The sequence below is a fragment of the Chiloscyllium plagiosum genome, unplaced genomic scaffold (genome assembly GCF_037043375.1).
Source record: "Chiloscyllium plagiosum isolate Xiang-an unplaced genomic scaffold, Cpla_swu_hap1 HiC_scaffold_12, whole genome shotgun sequence".
In the NCBI taxonomy this organism is placed as follows: domain Eukaryota; kingdom Metazoa; phylum Chordata; class Chondrichthyes; order Orectolobiformes; family Hemiscylliidae; genus Chiloscyllium; species Chiloscyllium plagiosum.
This window is the reverse complement of record NW_028270150.1, coordinates 83709068-83732458: the sequence shown is the minus strand read 5'-3', so window position 1 is coordinate 83732458 and position 23391 is coordinate 83709068. Positions and strand designations below refer to the sequence as shown.

The 23391-nt window shown below is 39.8% G+C and overlaps 1 protein-coding gene across 4 annotated transcripts in view; it reads right to left on the bottom strand.

Moving 5' to 3' along the window:
* The window catches only part of LOC122554976 (rho GTPase-activating protein 6), a 538092-nt gene that overhangs the window by 278990 nt on the left and 235711 nt on the right, over window positions 1-23391 (bottom strand). Inside the window, exon 1 of one of the 4 annotated variants that reach the window (XM_087992995.1) lies at window positions 5509-5621. The exons of the other annotated variants lie outside the window; for them this stretch is intronic. The gene's annotated coding sequence lies outside the window, so the exon portion shown is untranslated. Of the gene's footprint in view, window positions 1-5508; window positions 5622-23391 lie in introns of those variants that run through there. 4 annotated transcript variants of the gene reach the window in all.

Genomic DNA, 23391 nt, shown 5'->3' with positions numbered 1-23391 from the left:
ATTTATATAAATGACTGAATCAGGACTCGTTAGTAAATTTGCAGATGACACTAAGGTTTGTAGAGTTGTGGATAGTGACAAAGGATGTTGTAGGTTACAGAGAGACACAGATAAGCTGCAGAGCTGGGCTGAGAGGTGGCAAATGGAGTTTAATGCTGAAAAGTTTGAAGTGATTCTCTTTGGAAGGAGTAACAGGAATGCAGATTACTGGGCTAAAGTTAAGTTTCTTGGTAGTGCAGATGAGCAGAGAGATCTCAGTGTCCAGGTACATAGATCCTTGAAAGTTGCCACCCAGGTTGGTAGGGCTAATAAGAAGGCATACGGTGTTTCAGCTTTCATTGATAGAGGAATTGAGTTTCAGAACCATGAGATCATGCTGCAGCTGTACAAAACTCTGGTGCAGCCACATTTGGGCATTGCATACAGTTCTGGTCACTGCATTACAGGAAGGACGTGGAAGCTTTGGACAAGGTTCAGAGGAGATTTACTCAGATGTTGCCTGGTATCGAGGGAAGGTCTTACGAAGAAAGGCTGAGGGACTTGCTGTTGTTTTCGTTAGAGAGAAGAAGGTTGAGAGGCGACTTAATTGAGACATATAAGATAATCAAAGGGTTAGATAGGTTAGACAGTGAGAGCCTTTTTCCTTGGATGGTGATGGCTAGCACGAAGGGACATAGCTTTAAATTGAGGGGTCATAGATATAGGACAGATGTCAGAGGTAGTTTCTTTACTCAGATAGTAGTAGAGGTGTGGAACGCACTGCCTGCAACAGTAGTAGAACCACCAACTTTAAAGACATTTAAATGCCCATTGGATTGGCATATGGGCGAGAGTGGAATAATATAGGTTAGATGGGCTTCAGATTGGTTCCGCAGGTCGGTGCAACATTGAGGGTCAAAGCGCTGTATTGTTCTATGTTCTATGTTCTGGTGATATTGATAAAGGATGGAGCTTGGTTAGGGCAACAGGAGAACACTCCTGTTTTCCTTTAAAATATTGCCACAGGATTGTTCACATTCACATGACCAGAAGTCTAGGATCTCAGGTTGGTGTCTCATCCAGAAGACAGCAGCTCCAACACAAACTCCTTCAGGGGTTACAGCTCAAGCCCTAGAGAGTGAGAATTTAACCCAGCACGATTGTGCTACAAATTGACACTTGTAAAATGAAATGATTTCTTCCCAAATGAGCAAACTAAAAATGGCCAAAGTTTACTGTAGCTTTCTGACCAGAATGATGCCTGATAAAGTGATTACATTGCAACCATGTTATCAGCAAACATGCTGAATTCAATAAATGCCACTCTGATGCCGCTGATTATGATACACAAATTTGTCTTCTCCAAGTAGGAGGTCCTAACTCATGTTTCACATAGGGACATGAGAACAGAAAATAGGCTTTTCATGCCATTTAGTGGCATAATGACTAATCTGAACAAATCTATTTACCTGCATTGCTGCATTTTCATGGATACCTTTACAAATTTAATTCTGTTTAACTTAGTCTTGCAAATCTCATTGGATTCACTTATTGGGAAACAGTAACTGTGGATGTTTTGGAATTATTGTTATCTTTCTCCAAGTTCGACACTGACCAAGGTTGAAGATGCCCACTAACTCTCTATGACTGTGGAGACCATCCACAAAAATGAGATGTATGTACCACCACTAGACAGCACTTCTGTATCTGCAACTAGCATTCTGGAATTCTTGAGGCCAGAACCCAAACCCTGTCACTTAAATTTAGAGACAGGAATACTAGCATTGAAAGAGAAATCACTTTGTTCAGATATGAGCATTGAGGGAGATACATGTACTCCTGCTAAAAGCTTGAGTAGACTTGCTCATCTCTATCTGCAGTCTGCTTAATATTCAGAGATCATTACCTAGTCTCCACTCAACAAAGCTTCCGAGAACAGTGATTAAACTTCCTGACTGAGAGACAGTGTTGCAGTGCCTGAGGTTTAGCAATGTGCGGGAAGCCCGGGATATGGATGTTCCAAGCCGACTTGCTGGTGGGAAACTCAATAATGGTAGCGTCAAGCTGATAGAATGAATCAATTCACCAGGACCAGGATATTGGCGGTCAGAACTGGACACAGTACTCCAGGACAGGCCTCACCAACGTCCTGTACAATCTCGACATGACATCCCAACTCCTACACTCAAAGGTCTGAGCAAAGAAGGATATGGAACAGCCCCGTGTTTGTGAATTTTCTTCAGATAGAAGAGCTGGACCAAGTGCTAAAAGAGTCATTTGATGAAACAGAAGGTTTGGATTGAGATCTCATTTTTGAGGGCGATGATTGATGGATGGAAATCTCAAACTAAACATCAAGTTATGACATGACAGGGCCATTGGATTCATCAGAACCTGAATGTGGAAGGAGAAATGTTTCTCTGTTATGTCTGTGGAAAAAAGGTTTCAAGCATAACTGTGTCTAGAAAGGCATATTCCCGAGAGAGAGTGAGTGTTCCAGTGAACCGACTCTGGACAAAGGTTTAACTATTTACAACATCACACCATTCACTTGGTTTGGGTTGGGACAGGACACAGGACACCCATGTCACGGAGAAATGTCGAAATGCGGGAAACACAAAGACCTGAGTGCTGAAACACCGCCGGACTCATGTTATGAGGTGAGGACTTATAGGTTATTCACCCAGTGATGATGAAGGAACAGTGATGTGTTGGGAGCTGCCCCTACAATTGAGAGACACAAAATGGCTTCAGTATGCAGAAACAATATGGTAGACCAACTATTTTTACCAAACTGAGGAAACCAACATGAAAAAGCCTGCTTCGATATTTAAGTGAAACAATAGTGCCTTCGAGAAGGGATTATTCTGAGGCAAAAAGAGAGAATGATCTGAAAAACAAGTTACAAGGAATGCAGAGAAAGCCTTGATAAAGAAATTTTAAGGACAAACGATTTGAAGATTTGTAACAAATGCAGATGTGTAAAATGAAACTTTGAAGGATCATTTAAACAAATAATTAATTCCAGCTTCATTAATGAAAGGATGTTGTCCCATTGGCGAACAGTGTTAGTTACACATCATGCAGCCATGAAAGCAGCAGCTAAGGTTAAATTACCTGTTTCTTTGAAACTATTTACAATATTAATAAATAGGTTCTAGTAAAGATTCTTCAAATATTTTGTGTATAATTTTAAAATAAAAATATTAGAGAAAGACATTAAAAAGATGCTTGGTACATCTTGTCTCATTAGCGAAAGAGTACTAACACTAACTGCTACGACACTGGGTAAACCATCCTGCTTAATTTAAACCAGCAAGACAGAAAAGATTTATCCCGGACGAGCCCCAAACAGATTACTGCACGGGATAAATCTTTTCTGTGTTCCTGGTTTAAATTAAGCAGGAGGGTCTACCCCATATCGTAACACCACTAAGCTAAAGGCCTATTCTAGAAACAGGTACTCCCCCTTTGGAACCATTTTTCAGCAGGATGATGGTTGTGTGCAATTTGAATTTGTTAGTGCAGAAACGGTAGGACAAATGCCAGTGAACAGCTGGTGGCAGCAGTCACACTCTGTCATAATTTTAAAAGAACTTTTTAAATTTAGCCTTTGAAGGTTTTGAAGATCCAGGCCCAGGCCCATGCCTCGGTATAGACAATGAGGTGGGCTCCAAACTGAGTCTAGTCAAGCCATGCAATCCAGGGTTGATACATAGTAGACATGATAGCTACTGCATAAGATGGCTGTTCTAAAGGGTTAATGTACGTGTTTCACTAGCTCAACCAATTATACTGATGCCATACAATCTGTGAATAGAGGCAAGCAGGTCTACTCAAGCTTTTGGCAAGAGTTGATATGTCTGCCCCAGGTACTTAAGATCCCCGTAATATGTTTGACCAAATGTAGTTGTACTTATTGCTACCATGAAGCTTGCTATCCAAGAACAGTGCCTCTTCTGCACACAGAGGTTTATCTCATACCATAATCATTAGATTAGCTCAAGACACAGCAAAGAGAGAATTGTTGGCAGTGAACTACCTCAAGCAACCTTTACTCAGTACCACATTCTGGTAGAAATTGCAAATACTAAAAACACTAGGAGTGGTCGTGTTGCAACAGATGTGACCCCCACTGTGAGGAGATGAATCCAGAAGACCAAGAAAGGGAAAAAAAATCAAGTCAATGAGTTTACCACTTTAAGAGTATTACTATTTTAAAAACACATGCAGTCAGCAGCTAAAGCATGATTGCTGAAACCGCAACATGACATCCCAACTTCTATACTCAAAAGGTCTGAGCAATGAAGGTAAGATTATCCTTCTCAGTGAAAAGACTAATCTACAAGTTACATGTACAGAGATCTTACATGCAAGAGCTAGACAGGCAGAGTCAGTGAATATTTTTAAGACAAAGGTTGATAGATTTTAGACTAAAAGAGTCAGAAGTTATAGAGGTAGGTGTGATTGTGGAATTGAAGCTACAAACATCTCATAATCTCATTGCATGGTTGAGCAGACCCATGAGAACAAATGATATAATTCTGCTCCTAACTGGTGTGTCCATACAGAATAATTACTCTGTACTCCATAGTTGGCTGATAAAATAGATGCTGACATGTACAGAAGGAACCACCAATTTCACTTTACTGTGGTACATTCTCCTTCACCAGGCTGCATTTGTGTATATACAGATATGACTACAGACTCTTAAAACCTATCTGTCTGCTGTGATGACCTTTCCTACTGTTCAAATGATCATCTCCTGCACCTAGTGATACAAATAGTCTTTTACTGCAAACCTCAAAATTTTCTCAGAGGCCCATCAAGATTTATGGTGATTTCCAAACTTTAGAGATTTATTCCTTTTGGAGCTCAGATTGTCCATTGAATTTGCTTGGGGGATATTGGACAGAAGAAATTGGACAGGAAATATTTTAAAGATCATCTTAGCAGGATGTTAAATGTGTTTGATTTCAGTCACCCAATGGTCAGTGGTTTGACCATACATTGTACTGTGAATATACAGCCAGTGTCATCTTTATCCCAGGCAGCTGCCATTCCACTGCCAAGCTGTGTTTATGCACAGTCACTGTGCCACCTGATGCTGGCAGTCACAACAAATGCAGCATGTTCACATGCTCCTTTCAGATCCACACAAGATGTATGTGTGTCCGTGTGTGTGCACACACATGTAACCCTCCACAATCAACACCAAAACTTTTTATATACAGGACTTTTTAACTCTCCTGAAAAACACATTGTTGTATCCTCATTAGGGATGAACCACCTTGGAAGTTCTGGGTTGGCTGGAATTCTGGATAGGAGGAAAACAACAATACAAAGCACATCACTTCACATTTAAGTCCCACTAACTTCAGTCAGTATGCTGGAACTGTATCGTGGTGGCAGTGTACACTGATAAACGCAAAACTAACTACAGAAAAGCTGATATTTCCAACTGACCATCACCTGCAAACCATACACGCATCACCAAGGGAACATAGATGAAACCAATTTTCTACTTACCCGTTTCAAAGCTCCTCACAAGAATGCCATGTAACATTGTATGGATATGAAGACAATAGCAAGTCATTCTTGAGGTTAACAGGGACGAACTGTGCATTTGTTACTTTGTAGTTACGGGAAATTAACAGTTGAACTGATTTCAAAACTATTCAACAGTGTTCAATTCCTTGGTGGCAAAAATCATCTGCTATATAAATCAAAACATTCTTTACAACTGACTCAGTGGAATTTAAAAAAAAACATTCCCAGTATCAAATGACACTGTAGGCACATATCCCAGCATGTCTAACAGAGTGCTAGGCTTTGTAGTTGATTATCCATCTCTTGCAGCAGTAACACAGTGTTGAGTTTGGTCTGCAGGCGCAGAGGACACAGATGTTTATAGATTCTTGAAGCTCTCAGTGAAAAGACAAACCTGTTTGTAATTTACAAGATATACAGATTGTATGTGCCGTAAAAGTCAAAAGAAGGAGTAAGTTTTCTTCAATACTATTGAATGTTTGTCTGATTTTATAGTCAACAGTTATTTGAAATAAAAAGCTAATTGCATAGCTACTCTGACACCAAACAAAAATCCACATCAACAGTGACTCATATATGTGGCAATTAAACATACATAAATCCCATCCCGTCGCCTCATATTTTGATCACCAGATATGTCTTTGCCACTGGAAAATTCAGTAGTTTGCTGGCAAATGCCTGGTCTAGTCGGCGTCTGCCACAAAGCTTACAGTATAATCCTTAGTCTATGTTGTTTTCACTCAGGGAGACAATCGGGTCTCCAGTTGGTCTCAATACCATAGGCTTTCAAAGAAGGAATATCCTGGTTTCTCACAACTAAACAATATATATAACAGTGCAAGCTGTAACATGTCCACACATGTGTTTATGCCCACATCCCAAGAACAATATTTTCCTTGAGTTGCAGAAATTTGATGCAACTGAATGACTCTTAAGGTTGCTTCAAAGAACGGTCAACTATGCACAGTAACATTTTATAAAACTGGTTTTATAATCCAGACCAGTTAAAAATGTTAAAGATATTAATGAGCAAATCAGGTATTAAGAAGACCAGATGGTGACTTTTGAGTTACTTTTTATCTTTTGGTTACAGTGTCAGAGTGATAACCTGGAGAGATTTGTTCAAACTCCCGCATACCAATTAAGCAAATTAAATTCAGCTAAATAAACTAAACTAATCTGGAATAAAAAGCTACCTTCAGTAGTGATGCTCATGAAACTACTAAACTGTCTTAAAACCTTATCTGATCACTAATGCCTATTAAGAAAGAAAATGTTCCTGTTATTTTTCTCCCTCAGTCGGAAGATTGTGAAATTAAAACCCCCTCTACATCACCTTCACACACAATGTATTACAACTTATATTTCATCTTATAGACTGAAGCTCCAATACATTATCAGAGGCTGCTCTATTGTCAGAGGATTTGTCCTTCAAATGTGATGGGAAACCAGACCAAATAGTGGATTCATGAGCACTATTTGAAGAAGGCTGTGAGTCTCCCAGTGAGCTGACTGGCATTCTAATACAATCAATGCTGCCAAAATTAAAAGTCTGAACAATTTCTGAGCTCTTCCTACACATAAACTGACTCTCTGATAAGAAACAGCAAAGGCCTGAATTTTCATAGGGACACAGAGGTTCTGAGGTTTAGCCAAAATTATGCTGTTTTGTCTTACTGTGTTGTTTCTCACCAAATCGGAGACACAATGCTGGAGCACCAAGGTGGGCATTTCACACAGCTTGCTTCCTTATATAACGAACATCACTGTTCAAAAAGAAACACATGGTGTGAAACATTCTGAGACTTTGAGAAATTGATGCATGCCTACTTTTGTCTCTTTTCCTCACCATTGAAACAATTTGCTTTGAATGTTCAGCCAAGGGATGATAAATGGCAAATTTGTGCCAGGCAATGTGGTACTTTTACCCAGAGACATGACATAAAAATAGGAGAACTCAAATTCCCGATTCTTGAATGCCAGTGAAGTTTGATACTGTTAAACTTGCAAAGCCACGTGCTGCTGGATAGCCAAGTATTAGCAACTGCTGTTCTCCGCCTTGAGGGATGGATTAGATCTAAAGCAGACTTTACCGCAAATGTAGTAAACAAACAGCAACATCTGAGCTGGAGCCTGTTCCAAACTAAGTAAATTATTTGTTTGTATTTTCATTTCTTGGCGTTAACAATAAATCATGTGAAAAGTAAAGTGAGAGGGTTACAGTGTTTCACTCCTACGCTGCAAAAATAATACTGCACGACAGGAAGAATTAAAGGTATAATTCTACAACGGGATAGTCCCACAGTTTGCTAAAATCAGGAAGCATTTCACCACATGTCCTATTCATTCACTATTTTACAATAAGCCTGAAGCAGCAAAGATCTTGCACCACAAATTGCTGCAACCATAACTTGATAAAGACATGATGAGTATAATGAGGCACCTGGGACCTTGGTGAATGACAACACCAGCATTAAATGAGATTCAGGGCAGAGAAAAATACTAGAGAATGCATCAGGGTGAACAAAAGAGATGCAGAAAGGGAAATGCAATTATCTGAAACTATAAAACCTCTAGAAACATTCCATTTACCTGCACGAATGAGTGCTGAACAGTATGTAAACATCAGTAATAATCCTACTTCTCAGATTATGATATAGGGAAGATCAATGATAAAGTGGTTGTAGATGATTGGGACTATGACACTATTCTTATGAATCTGGGGCTTCTGTGGCAGACTGTTAATGTCCTACATTTTGAGCCAGGTAGCCTGGGTTTAAGTGCACCTGCTCTAGAGATGCATTAATAACATTGCTGAACAGGCTGATTAGAGCACAAGAAGTGCCCTAATGAATCTCTGATTCATTTGCGGTTCTTGTGGCACAGTGGTGGTGTCCCACCTTCTGGGTAAAAAGACATAGGTTCAAGCCCCACCTGCTCTTGAGGTATGTCATAACACTCCTGAACAGATTGATTAAAAATATTGATCCCTTACATTAAATTTCCTAAGATGACTGACTTTCAACAATCACAACCATATTGTTCTGTGGTAGATATGACTCCAACTCATGGAAACTGTCCCTCCTCTCACCTCCACATGCACTAATTCCTACTTACTTCAGTTTTGCTAGGGTTTCTTAATGCCACATTCAGTCATAATCAAATGCTGCTTTGATATTAAGGGCATTTTACTGCTTGAGTTTGGTATTTTAATCTCTGTTTGGACTAAGGCTGCAATGAGCTCAGGAGCTAAGTTGCGTCCTGACAGACCCCAACAGAGCATCAATGAGCAAATGCTGCTTGATAGCACTGCTGATGATGCCTTCCATCACTTTGCTGGTAATCAAGAGCAGACTGATAAGGTAGTAAATATTCAGGTGGAATTTGTGCTGCCTTTTGAAGAGTTTCACTAATTCTCATTCATTCTTTCTCATGAGATAGTAAACCAAGGTCCCAACTTCCTTCTTACATGAATGCAAAAGATTCCATGGTGCTATTTTATACAAGACTAGGGCAGTTACCCCACTGTCCTCGTTAATGTTTGTTCCTCAATCAACAATACAAAAATGACAGCCTGCTCAGTATCATATTTCTGATTGTTGGAATGTGCTGTGCATAAATTAATTGCTATGTTTCATAAACTACAACAGTAACTTACCCCAAAACTACAAATTCTTCACTAAGTTTAATAACTCATTAATATCACTTGTCAATTATCTATACAAGCCTCATGTATGCAAACTGTCCTCATAATATAAACCTTATTCCCTTGAATCCTTCTGATGAATCTGTGCTGCAGCCATTCCAATGCTATTATAGTCTTCCGGAGGTACAGCACCCAGAACTGAATACAGTACTCCAAATTTAACATTACTTCCAACATTTCACATTCCAACTCCTTTGAGATAGAGGCCAACATTTCCATTAACCTTTACAATTCTTTTTCTAGCTGACCACTAGTTTACAATGCAATGAAAAGTAGAACTATTTATTTAAACAGAAACTCCAAAGAAAAATTGAAATACAACTGATCCTTGACCCTCTACATCAACTTCTCATAACCAAAATACATTGCACACTCTCCAGCCACAAACAACTGCAGTATCTAGTCTAGCATCAATCCAGAACAGGAATTTTCCCCTTCTGCCTGGAGTACTGGGAAAAAAAAATCAAAGTATGGACAAACATTGATGGACAGGAAAAGATTCACAGGTCCATCCAGCCCTCCCTCCAGCAGTACTGCTTTGTGCTTTGCAGTGTATACTCTTCCCACCATAACCAGTACCATGTAATCTCCCAAGAGATGTGATAAAAAAGATAAAATCCAGGCCAATTAGGGACAAAAAAAAATGGTTCTTTGATTCCATTACTCATACACTAAAAGATAATAACCCAGGGCAAAACATCAACTGCAAGTTACTCAAAAACATTTTTCAAGTTATCTGTAATCCTGTCACTCCAGTCTGCCCAGCCTTTCATCTTCTCTGTTGAAGTTGGCACAGGAAAAGATAAAGTATCTAAAAAGGTCCTGCCCCCATATAAACTATTTCAAAGAAATCAAAACACAAAGCAGTGCTAATATGAAAATGTTAACTCTAACTCAAATAAAGAAATCCCATACTGCTTTAACAATAGAGACGCTTCCATTCACTTGAGCCAACTCTCCTATCCAATTTTGACACTGACATCCATTTACCGGTGCAAAGGGTGTTTACACCTATGACTCTGCAGAAAGGAGGGAGAGTTGATGAATTTGAAGCGAGTAGATTTATAAACACCTGTTTTTGAAGTGGCACATTGTGCTGTTAAACAAGGTTGACACTGTGGGGATATTGTTCAGATTTTGTTTCTTCCTCCACAGATGTCAAAACAGATATGTTTGAGGTAACATAGATACAAGTCTACTTTTTGAGAGCAAGGAAATGAAAAGATAATAGGGGAAGAAAAGGGCTGAATCTTGTTGGCATAGTACAGCATGATAATGACAAAAGACATTACCAATCATTACACATATAACAGTCAGCCAATGTAGGAGATTAAGAGAGATGATGAGTTGCAAGTTTCCAGAATTGGTATGTAAATAAACAGTGCTCCATCATTTGCTTTGCACAAATAATATCTCACCCTTCGCCTCTACTGAGCAACATTTTAGGATTAAAATTCTCATTTTTGTTTTCAAATCATGTCACATCCTCAATCCTCCCAATCTTTATCATCTCCTTGAAGCCCACAATCCTCCAAGACAGCTGTACTCCTATAGAATAGAATCATAGAATCTGGAATGTGGAAGCAGACCATTCAGCCCATCGAGTCCAAACTGATTCTCCAAAGACCTACACTCCTATTCATGTAACTTTGTATGTCCCATGGCTCACCCACCTAGCCTGCACATCCCTGTACATTGTGGGCAATTTAGCATAGCCAATCCATCTAACCTACACGTCTTTAGTTCTGTGGGACGAAACTGGAGCACCCGGAGGAAACCCACGCAGACACGGGGAGAATGTGCAAACTGCACACAGACAGTCACCCAAGGCTGCAAGCAAACCTGGATCCCTGTGTTGTGAGGCAACAGTGCTAACCACTGGGTCACTGTGCCACACAATTTTGTCTTACTGTGCATAACCAATTTTAATTGGTGCACCATTGGGGCTGTACCTCCAGTTGACTAGGTCTCAAGCTCGGAATTTCCTTCCCACATTTCTCCATTGCATTAGATGGTTTCCCTCCTTATGATTCTTAAGACCTGCCTCTTTGACCAAACTTTTACTCATTTGACTAAATTGTCCTTATCTGGCTGAGTGTCCTACTTCATTTTAAATGCCTCTGATGAACCCTGGGATGTTTCATTTTATTAATGGCTCTATATAAGTCTGAGTTATTGTTGACTTCTACTTTACTTTTAAAAGAACGTACGGGATTTGCATTAAAAAAACTCAACAGAAAGAAAGTACTGAAATTTATATGACCTAGCACAATGCTCAGTGTGATAATTATTAATGTATTGCTAAGCAACATCCCTGCCTCAAAAAAAGAACAAGTTTCATTGTTAAATCTGAACCTGCAGTGGTCAAGTTAGTGTTAGATCTGAAAAATAGAACATTTTATTTTTTTTCACACAATTGTTGTCTCTTTTTCTTGTCTCTCTCTCTTTATTGTACTTTCCATATCTGATTTGACTCTGATGCAGATCCCATCTTTGTTATTATCTGTTTCTTTCTCCATCATTAAATCTCATTGCTTAAGGAGATAGATGGTTGGCTCGGTCTTTTCCCAACATGCTAGATGCCCTAGTTTAGCAGAATTTGGGCTTTGACTAACATCTTGGGAATGATGTGAAACATGATAGCCACAGGATCCATAGTAACTGTCAAAACTGTGTCATTATTATCATCCTTAAGTATGTTAAATACTTAATGATAAATGCTTGTTTCTCCATAGTTAACTGGTTCAGCATGTGTAAGCAATATATAAATTTCAAATAGTATACATGTTCTTGTTCAGGGAGTAGCAGTTATAATTTCCTTTGAGTGTCAGCATTCCCAAAAGCATAAATGTAAAGTCTGATAATGAAATGGTCAAAGACGTTTCTTGCATTAATATCACTCCTCTGTGATTTCCTATTATCTCAGAATTGGAACTAGTTCTGAAAACTGCCAATATAAATTTTAATCAAGCTGTTATCTTGAGTGAATCTTTCTTTTAATGTCATCCAATAACAGATAAAGAAACTAGCAAAGCTATGGGAGTTCTCTATCAATCTGCAAAAACCACTTAAAATTAAGATGGGTTTTGGTATGTTCAAGAATGAGAAACCATTTCCACAAGCAGTTGGATTGAGAACATAAGGACACAAGTTTAAGATCATTGGCAAAGGAAGCAGAGAGGAGATGAGGAGAATTTGCTTTATTCATTCAGTTGATGCGATCCAGATTGTACAACCCAATATTAATTGTCAAAAGTGAGGTGTATATTTAAAGAGTAGGGCAGTGGAACTAATTAGATTACTCTTATACACAGCCAGCACATGTATGAGATGCCAAAGAGCCTCCTTCTGTGCTGTAAGACTCTAAAAGTGTCACCTTCAAGGGCTGGTGGCTCATCTGTGTCATTGTGGTTGGAGCCTAATTGGGTCAAAGTTGATTCATCTATATCAAAGGAAGCAGATTCTAAACTGATGCGTATGCAGTGCCTTGTCATTGTGACAGTTGACAGAAATTAGTTGTTAGGGATTATTCAATCTTCAACCATTGCCTCATGGTGCCAGGGACTCAGGTTCTGTTCCAGCCTCAAGCCACTGTCTGTGTGGAGTCTACACATTCTCCCTGGGTCTGCGTGGGTTTCTGCCAGATACTCCAGTTTCCTCCCACAATCCAAAGATGTGCAGGTTAGATGAATTGGCCATGCTAAATTACTCATAGTGTTCTGGGATATGTAGGTTAGGTGCATTAGTCAGGGGTAAATGTAGAGTAGGGGAATGGGTCTGGGTGGGTTACTCTTTGGAGGGCTGGTGTGGACTTGTTGGATCTAATGGCCTGTTTCCACACTGTAAAGATTCTAAAACTTGCAAAACTAAAAGCAGAAAGTGCTGGAAAAGTTCAGCAGGTCTTGTAGTATCCATGGAGAGAGAAACAATTTTAATGACGCAAGTTAAATGTGACCCCTCTTCCAAACTGGAGGAAGGGACAAATGTTGTGAATTTTAAGCTTTTGAAAGAAGGGCACGGGAGGAAGAGCAAAAGGGGAGGTCTAAACTTGGGTTGTGGGTGGGAGATATTAAATGACAAAGATTTTATGGATAAAATGACAAAAGAGAGACTGCGGTAACAGTTATATTAAATTGTATTGGTTCGAGAGTTTGTGTAAAATGCCAGAGCAATGAATAGCTCTGTATGAAAACACAAGAAAACAAGATTAAAACCACACATGGCAAAAAGACAGAACAGAGTGAGTTCATGATCTGAAATTGTTGAACTCAGTGTTGAGCTCAGAATCTTATGAAGTGTTCACACTGCAGCAGGCAAATAGAAATGTGAGCATTAGAGCAAAGTGGAGAATTAAAATGAGAAGTATTGTAAACTCAGGCTCACGCTTCTGGACTGAGCTGATCTGATCTGCTAAGCGGTCACCAAACCTGCATTTAGTCTTTCCAATCTTAATGAGACTGTATTGAGAGCAGTGAATATAAGACACTAAATTGAAAGAATGACAGGCAAACTGTTGCTTCACTTGGGAGGAGTGTTTGGGACCTGGGGACAATGAGGACAAAGGAGGTAAAATGACAAGTGATATACCTCCTGTGATTACACAGGAACATGTCATGGGAAGGGGCGAGGGTTTGGAAATGTGAATGAGGTGTCGATAAGCATGTTGCAGGATGTCGCTTTTTGAATGCTGATGAGGGTGGTGGGAAGAAACATTTGATTGTAGCATTATACTGGAGGTGATGGAAATGGCAGACACAGTGATCCTTTGAATGTGGTGGCTGACAGGACAGAAAGTAAAGACACGGGTACTCTGCTGCAGGTCTGTGCGGGAAGAGCAGAGGCAAGAGCTGAAGTACAGAAAATGGACTGGACACAGTTGAGGTCTCCATCTACCACAACCAAGTCTTGTGCTGGGAAGATCCATCATCAGAAAGATGCAACAGAGAATGGAGTTCCTGAAGTAGGGAGGAAATGAGGGAATGTAGCTAAAGTGTCTGTGGGAATTGGTGGACTTATAATGATAAACAGCTCACCCCAAGAATGGAGACAGAGAGGTTGAGGAAAGAAGGGTAAGTGTTAGAGATGGGCCTTGTGACAACAAGAGAGGGATGGAAATAGAAAGCAAAGCTGAAGAAGTTTTCTTGTTAAGGTGACAACAGTAAACAGCAATGATGTATAGTCATCAATATAAATTACATTCAGTATTTGCAAAAGGCTTTGTTTCAGGCCAGATACAGCTCTGCCAAAGGGCAGCAGCCATAATGATGACATGTCTTTGCCTCACCTTGAACGAAGGCCTCCAACTCTATCAGTGTGATTTTATTTCTATATTTGTTCAATGTAGCATCTCTTGGTCTGGATTCTAATCTACAAACAGCTTCCATACTGAGGGTCAAATCAGTACTCGGTTGAAAATGCCCAATCTTGGTAACTAGGCATTGATTTCCTCAAATCAGACTTTGGAAACAAAGTGAATCAAATCTTGTGTGCCACCCAATGTCATCTGCCTGCCACATTTTGTTTACATGTTGAAAAATTTCATTAAAAAAAAAACAACAAAAGTATTTGCACAATAAGTTTAAGAGGATATATTTCGATGCTTGCTATTTTTAATTCTGACTTTCAAAAATATCTCCAAATTTACATCATCTGTATGAACCAAATTGTGCAATGGGGAGAAATCCATAATAATAATTTTCATTTTTATAGCAACTTTAAATTAAAAGGCAATTCACACAAGCATTAACAAACCTTGATATTGCGTCACAAAGAGATATTAGGACAGGTCACCAAAAGTTTGGTCAAAGTGTCAAGTTTTAAGGAGATTCTTAAAGGAGGATTATGGTAAGACAGAGATGCAAGTTCAATGTTTCGAGTCATATTAGAGCCGAAGCAGCTGAAGTGTGATGTCATATTTAATGCAGGATCACAAGCGCTACAACTTTTAATATTTTTTCAGCATCAAGTCTGTACTCCCAGAGTCATTACCAGTGTATTGGAGAGGCGCCATAATGGACATGTGGGGTTTGTAGATGCTAGTGACCATGGACAAGCAGTGCAAGTTGCTGGTGCCCTTGGATAATGCTCTGGGCTGCAGGTAGACAACATGGGGTTGCTTCAAGTCCTAATAGTGTCCTAAGACAAACTGAATCATCAAGCGTGTATTTTAAATTCTGAGATTACTTCAGCTCAAAACAGATGAGATTGAATCATAAAACTGCTTTCTCGGGATAATTTTGTTTTTACCTCTATTCCCTTTTTGTTGAAATCTTGCCTCAACTGGAACTGACAGAAAGCAGTAAGTACAAAGTGCAATTTGTAAAAGTGCTGAATGCAAAAGTTGAAAGTATTTTACAGTATTCAGTATTGAATTAAATGATGTCTCGAAAAAAAAAATCAGATCCTCTAGGTGATTTACCAAAGTAATTTACAGCCTGAAGGACTAATCGATACATTACCAAAATACCAAAGCTGGTGAATTATGGTTATATTTTATCAGCAAAGATCAGGGTAGATCTTCTTTACGAACATACAAATATGTGAAATAGGAGCTTATATAGACCATTCAACCTCGAGTCTGTTCTGTCATTAAATTGGTGGATTTATAATGATAAACAGTCCCACCTACCCATCAATAATCCTTGATTCCCTCATCTAACAAGAATCTACCTACTTCTGTCTTAAAAATATTCAATGATCCCATCTCTACCACCTTCTCAGACAGAGTTCCAAAGTTGCTAATTCTCTAAGAGAAGAAATTTCTCCTTATTTCTGTCATGAGAGGGTGACCCCTAATTTTAAAACAGTGCCCCCAAGTTCTGGACTCAGAGGAAACATTTTTTCCACATCCACTCTGTCAGAGACCATTTAGGGTCTTGTACACATCAATCAAGTCATCATTCATTCTTCTAAACTCCAATGGAAACAAGCCCAGCCTGTCCAACCAAGCCTCATGAGACAACCCACTCATTCAGATATCATAAACGACATTTGACTCACCTCTAATGCATTTGAATGAGACCAAAACTGCACCGAGTATCTGAGATGTGTTCTCACCAATGCCTTGTACAGTTGAGGCATAACATCCTTCCTTTGATGTTCAATTCCTTTTGTCATAAGGGATAACATCCTGTGAGTTTTTGTGATCATGTGCTACACTTGTATACTATCTTAGTGTGAGTCATACACCAGACCAACCAAATCCCTCTGCCCCTCAGAATTCTACAGTTGTTTCCCCATTTAAGTAATACTCTGTTTTTTTTTATTATTCTTCCTGCATTAAATCACTTCTCTTTGCACCACTATTAACTATGAGAAGGAAACCAGGAAACATATCTTAAGATTTAGATTACATTTCTTGCCACCTCCTAATCTGGGGCCCAATTTCTAATCTAAAGTGTTATTATTTAACCTATTTTTTGAATCAACCTATTCAGAGATGTTGTTACACACCTCTGGAGCAGATGGGATTTGAACCCAGGCCTCCTGTTTCAGGGCTATGGACACTTCCACTGTTCCACAAGCTGGCCCCCTAATTTAGCATTTGCAAGGATTAAATAGCAATTTAATATCAGTTGAGGGAAGGAGACTTAAAATACGCAATTCTGGTTGATAGAAACCCATTTGGGAAGCCTTGCTTTTTAAACTGCATTTCCTTGAATCTGCATCTCTGATCCACAGGGTGTACTGAGTCGTATCTGAAGAGTCAAAAGGAAGTTACCACTTATTGCTTTTGATTTATTTTCTGGTATACACATTTGGAACCATTCATCACACCTTAGCTTCACCCACATCTGATACTTTTAAAAGCACACTGGTCTCCATGCACATAAGAGGAACGTCACCCTTGCGATGGGCTTTTGGTCCTGTTATTTGTTGCTTCTGAGAAAATAGTGTCCAGATATTGAGAAGGTAAAACAGAAGCGGGGAATTTTGCATGCATTTACATGCATGAACAGGATTAAGCCACTGAACTCCTCAAACCAGTTTTGATATTCAGCCAGAATCAACACTTATCAGCATAAACTCCATTTACCTGATTTGGTTCAATATCATGTCTCATATTTACCTTGAAAAAGGCTGACAATTTCAAGTCTTTTATAGTTTCAGTGACATGAGTCGGTAGCTTTATTGGAGAAAGAGCTCCAGGTTTTCGATGTCTTTTTTAGGAAGTGCATTCCTGACATCACTCCTAAACAAATCAGTTCTCACTTGAAAGGGCTGAATCTTAGACTTCTTCTGCTAAATCTGAGTTGCATCACAGTTTTTAGAAGGATTTTGACAGCCAGACCTAGCAAGGTTTTGTAGCGTGTCTTCTGTGTTCACCCATTAACTACCATCGCCATCCCTAAGGAATCCTTTACATCCAGTTCTGGCCGCAGCTGAGCCCGCACTGTTCCCAAAACACACTCAGTGAAGATCCCAGAATTCACCAGCATCCCATTCATCCATGCCATCTTTAAAAGCCCATCATGCACTCAGATAAGCACCATCAGTCTTGAGCTGCCCTGCACGGTTGCTGACATTTGCCCCTGGTATATAGCACACAGAGGAAGATTAGTGCTCAGCTTTGCAGGCAGAGTCCTTGAAGTCATGCTGGATGGGGCAGTGAAGACATGGGACAGAGTCGTGATCCTATTGAATAGCTGAGCAAGCTTGAGGGACCAAACAGACTCCTCCTGTTCTTCTTTCTTCTGATCTTATGAACTTCCTCATCACCAAGGACCAGCAGTGGCAGAGCAACACCAGATCATCTAAACCTGATCCAAGGTTGCCACCCAGATTAAAGTAAATTCAGCCATCTGAAAGAACGGACAGCAAGGTAAAAAGAAGGTCCTTCTACATACAGCCAACTTAAGCGTCATCATCTTCTCTCCGATATTTCACACTCACTCCATCTCTGCTGGTGTACCACTGCCCTACAATTCTCACTATTGCCTGCAACATCTTCCACACTTGCTGACAGCACGAACCCTGCATGCCCTCTGCAATGCCTCCTCACTCCCTTAGGACACATTCCCACCTGTACCAACAGAAAGAGTCATGCCACCACATTCATCTCACTTAATACTTGCTTTTCTCGCATTATTGGGGCAAACCAAACCCAAATACGGGCAGAGAGAGTCAAGATGGGCGGTGGACTCCCTGACATTCAGCTCCTCACCTTTATGTGGACAGCATCCTAACTCCAACTGCCCCGAGCACCTGACTGACCACTGCCAAGCCCCTGGATATGTATTGAAGGCTGCCCTCGACTTACTGTGCCACAGCGCTGAGCAATGACAATCCCCCTTGACATGATTGAAGCCTGCTGACAACTATGACCAACTTCCTTCCTTTGTGCCTGCACTAAATGGCAAGCTAATACACAGGTAATAACAATCTGATTTCTCTGGCTGAGGTGATAAAGTGCAAAGAGGCAAGGCATTTCAGTGCAAGGCTCAGAGTGAATAAGCACTATGCCAGCAAGCAAGAGCTGAAGGTGCAACCTGATCCAGTCTATGACCTCACTACATGTCCCTAAGAGCACAGAATCCTTGCTGCAGAATTACAATGATAGTTGCTGGTGCAGCCCAAAGTGCAGAGTCAAAGTGCAGAAGTATGCTGTAAGGATCGGACATGTGCACTTGGGATCTTAGAAGTTTGCACATGTCACCAATGTCTGTAAATGTTGGGTATATGTGACCAGTGCTCATGGAGTGTGCCTTGAGATCTTGATGCCTACTGTCCAACATAGTTTTACAGCAAGTAGTGACCTGAATGCACCGGATAGGGGAGGCAGTGCAGTCATGGTGATGTCACTGGACTAGAAATCCAGAAACTCAGGCTAAATGGGTTCAAATCTCACCACAGCAGATGCACAAATGTAGATTCAACAGAAGAAAATCTGGGCTTTTTTTAAAAACGCTAACTTACTGTTGACTATGTAAGCACTGGGTTAACTGTTGCAGAAACCCATCTGGTTCACTAATGTCTTTTAGCGGAGGAAATCTGCCATCCTCACCTGATCTGGCTGACATGTGACTCCAGACCAACAGCACTGCGGTCGACGCTCAGATGCCTTCTGGGTAATTATGGATGGGCAATAAATACTGGCTTAGCCAATGATGCCCAATCCCATAAATAATTTTTTTTTAAAAAAAGTTGCTGCTGTAGTTTCCACATTGAGTTCACTTAATGTGTAGCTTGTTTGGCGTGTTTGGTAAGGCAAAATGCTGAATATTAATGGGGCAAGTTGGGCCATCAACAAGCAATAACCCCCCTTCATTGGCAACTCACCACTGCCTAAGAAGAAACGTGCCACGCCACTTGTGAAAAGCATAAAAGATGGTGGAAGATGGTCCTGACATCAGTATCTGTCCTGCCAGACTTTTCCAATTCTGTCAGAAATTCTGCCATAGCTCGGATCCACGCAAGACTCCATCCAAAGCATTCTTCCCTTGATCTGGATTCACCTATTAAATTCACCTGCTCTATCCAATCCAATTATTTTAAACATTTGTTTAATTTCTAAAACTCAAAAGAAATAAGGCAAATTTCTGGGATATATTTGATCTGGTTATATATTTCCCTATTGGTCCTTTGCAGTGCTCTAAGCTTTTGCCTCCCTGATGCTCAGGAAGTCTACATAACCCTTCTCAACTTGATTTAATTTGGTAACTTAAATAGTTTCCCTCCAACCCAGTGAAATTTCACTTACCAACACAACAGATGGGCCAAGGGCCAAGGAGTGGCTGGTGGGGTTTAATTTCGATAAATGTGAGGTGATGCATTTTGGTAAAGCAAACCAGGACAAGGTTTATACAGTTAATGGTAGGACCCTGAAGAGTGTTGCCGAACAAAGAGACCTAGGAGTTGGGTTTTTAGAAGACTGCATTCAATTCTGATCTCCCTGTTCGAGAATGGATGTTGTTAAACTTGAGAGGAGGTTGCTGGGACTGGAGGGTTTGAGGGAGTTTTAGGAAGAGTCTGAATAGGCTGTGGCTTTTTCCCTTGGAGCATCGGAGTATGAGGGTTGACTTGATAGAGGTTTATAAAGACATGAGAGGCACTGATAGGGTGAATAGCCATGGTCTTTTTCCTCAGATGGGAGAGTTCAAAACTAGAGGCCATAGGTTGAGGGTGAGCGGGAAAGATTTAAGAAGGACCGGGAGGAGTAACTTTTTCACACAGAGAGTGGTGTGTGCATGGAAAGAGCTGCCAGAGGAAGTGGTGGAGGTGGGTACAATGACAACATTTAAAAGATATTTGGATGGGTATATGAATAGGAAGGGTTTAGAGGGATATGGGCCATATGCTGACAAATGGGGCTGGGCAGATTGGAATGCCTAGTCGGCGCAGATGTGTTGGACCGAAGGGTGTGTTTCCATGCTGTATGACTCTTATCTCCCATTAGGAAATGCACTTTTGCAGAAGCCGAGAAACGTTATACAATGACTCTCAGGACAATCAAATGCCAATTAAGTACCTTTGAAATGTAATCAATCATTGATACAATATAGAGGACATGACTGCCAAATTGTGCCAAACAAATCCCACACAAAGTAATACTATGAAGATAAGCTGATCTGGGTGTTGGCTGAGGGATAAAAATTGGCAAAGACATCAGGAAGAATTCCGTTACTATTCTTCAAAAGGGAAAACATTTCATTTAAAGGGGACACAGCAGATGGACTTAAAGTTAACATCTCACCCAAAAGGTGATATCTCCAAGAATAGATCACTCCCTCAGTACTGTACTGGAGAGTCAACCTGGATCATACGTTCACATTTCTGGAACAGGGATTGAAACCACAACCTCAAAGACAAACCTGCTTCCTCTGAGCTATAACTGACACTCAAGTAGATTAAATGAGGTGGGATACTAATGCAATCACTTGTGTAAACAGCAAGCAGTATTTGGCACAGGATAAGACTAAGACTACATAATAAATAGGAGCAGTTTAAGGCTATTCAGCCCCTTGAACCTGTTGCCGTTCAATAAGATCATTCAGATCCAATTGTGGCTTTAACTCCACTTTCCTCCTTGCCTCTGAGAACCCTTCACTGTGATGTCAAATATCTGTCTAAAACATTGTTCATTTTAGTGAATGACCCAGTCCCCACTGCTCTTTGTGAGAGAAAAATATCCAAAGACTAATGATCTTATGCGAGAAGAAATTCCTCCTCATCTGACGGATTAACTTGATGCTCTGATTTACTTATTGTCTGAGCCTGCCAGATGGAATAAAAATGTCATTTAATGTAACTGCTCATAATCCTGTCACAATTTAAGAATTACTTGTTACCTACATATATCCCAACTAATTACTTATTAACATAAATTTCTGAGGACAATTTGGATGAATGTGAAGATTATGACTATATTGTCAATATCATCCAAAGTTAATTTGTTTTACTCTTCAACTTCTGGGGAGTAGAGTATTCGCCTGATTTCCTTTTCCCCTCAGTGAGTTCCTTTAATTGATTTTGTATTAAACCCTTAGAATAGTGATGCTGGTAAGTTGCTAGTTTCTCAGTTTTCCTTAACTGAAAGTTTGACATTTATCAGTTGCTGGAACAGTTTCCACTCCTTTCCCTTAATGACAACATGAAATACCACAGCTCAACCACATCATTACTGCAGCCTGTAAACCATGTCATTATGACCCAAGCCAATAGATAAATAATAGAGGATATACATTATTACTACACCTTCTTAGCAACAACTAGGAACTAAACCTTGCTCCAAAACAGAACTGTTCTTAGCAAGAAAGCTTCACGAAAGTAACAAATTGATGGTTCCATTCCAGACCCTTTCACTGTCTCAATGCTAAGTGTGGGAATTCCTTGCTAAATCTCTCTACCTCTCTCTTCTACTTTTAGAATGCTCCTTGAAACCTATATCTTTGACCAAGCTTCGGTCACCAGTCTTAATTCTCCTTTTATGAGCTCATGTCAGATTGTGTTTACATTATTCCTGTGAAGTGACTTGGATATTTCACTATATTAATGGCGATACATAAATACCAGTTGTTGATGGTATTGGGCTGATTGTGTGCAGTACTGATTGATGCTAGATTCTAGAGGTGCCTTCTTTCAAATAAGATGTGAAATTAAGGTCCTGACTGAATTGTCAGTAAAAGACCCCTATAACTATTTAAAGACGATTAGGGGAATTTCCTCAATGTCTTGGAAAATGTTTTTCCCTCAACAAATGTTAATTGAAAGAAGGCACCTCTGGAGTCGAGCATCAATCAGTACTGCACACAATCAGCCCAACACCAGCAACTACCTGGTATTTATGTATCACCTTTAATACAAACCAATTTTCTGAACATTATCACATTATTGTATAGGGAGAAAGCAGGAATAAGGTACAGAGTTGATAATCAGCTATGATCATATTGAATTGTGGAGCAAGGACGAATGGTCTATTTATGCTCCTATTATCTATGTTTATAGAATGCTTGTGCTCAAATTAATGTTGCATTTCCAATTGCTGTAGAAGGTAATGGTTCTGAAACGATTAATGGTGAAGACATTATTTAACTCCTCCCAGTCAAAACAACATCATTGAGCAAAGTCGAAACTGCTCTAGTTCCTAAGAAAGACAGACATACCATCTGATCTCTTCATTGTCTTAGTAACAATGTTAATCACATTAATGTAGCTTGTACCTGATTGCTCTCATGCAATATAATACTAAAGACAAAGGCATCTTTTTATTAAGTTAAAAATACCAACACCACCAGGTTATAGACCAACAGGTTAATTTGGAAGCACTAGCTTTCGGAGCACTGCTCCTTATCAGGTGATTATGGAGTATAAGATCGTAAGACACAATTTATAGCAAAAGTTTACTGTGTGATGTAACTGAAATTATATTGTAAAAAGCTGGGATTGTTTGTTAAGTCTCTCATCTTTTAGAGTGAACATGTTGGTTTCAATTCTTTCTTATGTAAATTGCAGAACTTCTTTAAAGTTATGTTCTCAAATGAACTTCAACAATTGTCGTCATGTTGACCCAGTAGATGCATTGAAGCTGTGAGGTGCCCTGTGTGAGACTCTCTGTGCTACAATGGTTAGACTGATTCTAATCTAAAAAACAGATTTACAGAAGCTTACATGGATTCATGCAGTTTTTGAGCAAAATAAAATGTAATTCTGCAAGTACA